Here is a 4018-nt window from a genome sequence, read left to right on the forward strand (position 1 = left end):
AGAAAGGAAAAGGCAATGGTAAAGTCGATGCCCTGAAACAGGGCCCTCTTAAGTCATCTGTTGATGATGCTTCCCAACGAAAGCCCAAATACCCATGCCTCATCTGTGAGGAGGATCACTATACTAAGGAATGTCCCAAAAGGTCTGAATTTAGTCATTTTCTCAAAGGAACCCCAGTTGTACTGAAAGAGCCCTTTCCGTCCCAGCAGACCCAAATGGTAAACCATCCTTAGTCATCCGCTTCCTTGGGTTCAGAAGTGTTCATGATGAATATACTGAGTAACGTGGCTACCAAGTCAAAAGATTATCAAACTCCTACCCCAACAACCGTGAAAGAAAAAGAAGGTACCCCTTCTTCTTCTACCCCATCCAGTTCTGGTCCTCTCCATATAAAGTGACCTAATCCTGATTCCGCCATTCGACTTCCTTCTCGAAGTGTGCTACGAAAGTCCTCGTACAATCCAAATGCTCGAGCCGCTCAACATTATAACATTGTTGAAGATTTGGCTCAAGTGCCATCAATTATGTCTGCTCTTGAGGTCCTTCAAAGTTGTCCTTCTCAACGAAAATCATTACTATCGGCTATTGGGGGTATTGATCCAACTAAATCTAATCTCATTTATTTTGATCTAGAAAACCACGTTCTGCGTTTACCTCATCAAATTGCCTTTCTCATTCAAGTGATCATAAATAAGAAAACCATTCATAGGACCGTCATCGATGAAAGCGCTTCTACCTACATCATGTTTGTCGCTTGTTGGAAGGCAATTGGTTCTCCTACTCTGAACCAGTCCCCTAACACTTTGGAATCTTTTAATCGACACGATTCGCGACCATTCGGTGTCCTTCCCAACCTTGCCATTACTTTGGAGGGCAAGACAGTTCATGTCGAAGTAGAGAATTTTGATGCCAATCTGAATTATAATCTTCTACTCAGACAAAATTGGACTCATGTTATGCATGTTGTAGCCTCCTCCCTTTTACGTGTGATTCGTTTTCCTCATTAAGAGAAGATAGTCACAGTGGACCAACTGTCCTTCTTTGCCTCTTCCTCCTTGGATGGCAATGTTCCTTATGTAAAGCACACTAGTGCTCCTTATGAGAGTGTGGGGGCAGGACTCTTTAAAGATCCTGCCTTGATGGGTATTTTTCCGCTCCCACCTCCTCATGTTGCCTCTGTCAACATGATCTCGGTCAAGTCTGATCCTTGGGTCATTCCCTCACCAGATCTTGTTGATACATGGGGCGAGGTTATGCCGTTAAGCCCTGCCAAAATTAATTATGTGGAGATTGTTTCAGCTTCGCCTTCGGTATCCTCTGATTTCTCTGTTTCAAGAACGTCTCTTGATGTGTATTCTCAATCCCCGTGGCTTGGTTCTTCGGAATCCACCGATCACTTAGCCGAGACTTTTTTTTTCCTGACGAGAGTATCATGGAAGTTATCTCTCTAGAGGAACTACCATGGAACGACACTCATCATCGTTCCTCGTTCTTGTCTGGCTCCGCAGTCATGTCTACTTGAGAAGTTCTATTCTCAGTGCCCGACCCTACCACTTCAGACACCGATCATGACTCATGAATTTTGGTCGGAAGGGAACATGGGTAACATTACCCAAACGATGCTAATTGATATTTCTGTCAAGCCTAGCGTTGTTGAAAATGTCCATATCGGGGTAACTTGTTCTCCACATGAGATCAAGCTCTATACTCATCTCTTCCAAGAGTTCCGGGATGTTTTTGTGTGGTCATATGAGTAAATGTCCGGCATTGACCCAAGTATAGTCATGCATAAAATTCCGACTTACCCTCATGCGAAGCCCGTTCGCCAACAGCTTCGTCCAGTGCACCCTAGAAAAGCAGATGCCATCAAGGGTGAAGTTGAAAAACTTCTTAAATTTGGATTCATTTATCTAATCCCTCTTATAGATTGGGTGTCAAATATTGTACCGGTGACAAAGAAACAAGGCACTATTCGCGTTTGTGTCAATTACCGTCATCTCAATCATTCATATCCAAAGGATAATTATCCCACTCCCTTCATTGACCAAATTATTGATGAATGTGCTTGGAGTAAATTATTTTCCTATATGGACGATTTTTCTGGCTACAACTAGATAAACATTGCGTCGGCTGATCAAGATAAGACAGCGTTTATCTGTCCATGGGGGAAATTTTCATATAAAAAGCTTCCTTTTGGCCTTAAAAATGTTGGGGCTACATTTCAGAGAGTGATGTCTTATGCGTTCCACAACATTTGAAACATCGTTCATCCTTACTTGGATGATCTCCCCGCTCATTCTCGTAAGTGCCATGATCATCCTGACCATCTCCGAAAACAATTTCTTTGCTGTAAACACTACAACATTCGGTTGAATCCGCATAAATTTGTCTTCTTCGTCGAATCCGGACAACTCCTCAGATTTATCGTTTTGAAAGAAGGCATTCGCCTTGATCCTCTTAAAGTCGAGGTCATTGTTAATTTAACCCCTCCATCTTCATTGCATCAACTGCAAAATCTACAGGGAAAAGCAAATTTCCTCTGTCGTTTCGTACCGAACTATGTTGAGCTAGCTTCAAGGTTCACCCGGTTTCTCAAACAAGGAACCCCATTTGTTTGGGATGACACTGCCCAAAAGTCTTTCGATGACCTAAAATTTGTCTTCATAAATGCTCCTTTGTTGCACCCTCTGAATTATCATCGTGATTACTTCCTTTATCTAGTTGTCGCCTCTAGTACTATCGCTATGGTGCTGGTATAGGACAATGATGAAGGAAATGAACATGTTATTTAGTACCTTAATCACAATCTCCTCAACATTGAGACACGTTATGCTCACATCAATAATTTGGCTTTGGCTGTCGTACAAGTTGTTCAGTGCTTTCAACATTAAATTCTCCTCCACACTACCACTGTGATTTCTGAGTGCAACCCCATGACCTACATCCTGACTCGTCAGTTGCTGAGGGGAAAGTATTCTAAATGGATTGTCATCCTTCAAGAATTCGATTTGGTGTTCACTACTACCAAATCTAAGAAATCACTGGTCTTTGCTGAGTTGATTTGCTCCCTTCCCTCTGCTTCTCTTCCTACTAGTGCTGATGAGCAGCTCCCGGACGAGACTCTTTTCCTGATTAGCACTCTTGACCCCTGGTACGGTGATATCATCGTGTATCTCTAGACATCCACCTTCCAGTCTGCGTTGACCAAGGATGATCGTCGATGCATTCGACATCAATCCCAACCTTACCGTATCATTGGAGATACTTTATACCGCGTCGGTGTCGATTCAATTCTTCGGCGTTGTTGTTGTGGATTATTTCACCAAATGTGCCGAAGCGATACCTATATACTCTGCGGATAGTAAAACGGCAGCTCAATTTCTATTCAATCAAGTTATTACCAGGTTTGGAGTGCCTCAGGCCATTGTCACCGACCATGGCTTCCATTTTTGAGATTACACGTTGGCTGAGCTGACTTCTACATTGGGCTTGCGCCACAATGGCTCAACCCCGTATTACCGTCAAGCCAATGGCCAAGTTTAAGTTGTGAACAAAGTCTTGGTTACGATGCTTCAGCGCACCATTGGGATGCACAAGTCAAATTGGCATCTCATGCTCTTTTCAACTCTGTGGGCCTACCGAACCTCGACTAAGGACGCAACTGGATTTACAATATTCCAGCTAGTCTACAGTCTAGAAGCAACTTTATCGATTGAGTGTAAAATTCTCTCACTGACGTTGGTTGTCGAACTTCTCCCCGAGACCTCACCTCAGGAAGAGCGCCTCTTGTATTTAGAACGATTGGATGAGGCTCATCATCTTGCTGCTTTGGTCATCGAAGCGCAGAGAAAGTGGGTCAAGTCCCATATTGATCTGTATGTCTCTCTTCGAGCTTTTTTCGAGGGCAAGTTGGTTCTTATGTATGATCAAGCTAATGATAAGCTAGGGGCAGGTAAGTTCAAACCCATGTGGCATGGGCCCTACATTGTTAAACGTGTGTTACAAAAAGGGGCTTATG

Source organism: Pinus tabuliformis, chromosome Q, assembly GCF_031772625.1.
Source record: "Pinus tabuliformis cultivar Carrire ecotype Pingquan chromosome Q, CPIR1, whole genome shotgun sequence".
Classification (NCBI taxonomy): domain Eukaryota; kingdom Viridiplantae; phylum Streptophyta; class Pinopsida; order Pinales; family Pinaceae; genus Pinus; species Pinus tabuliformis.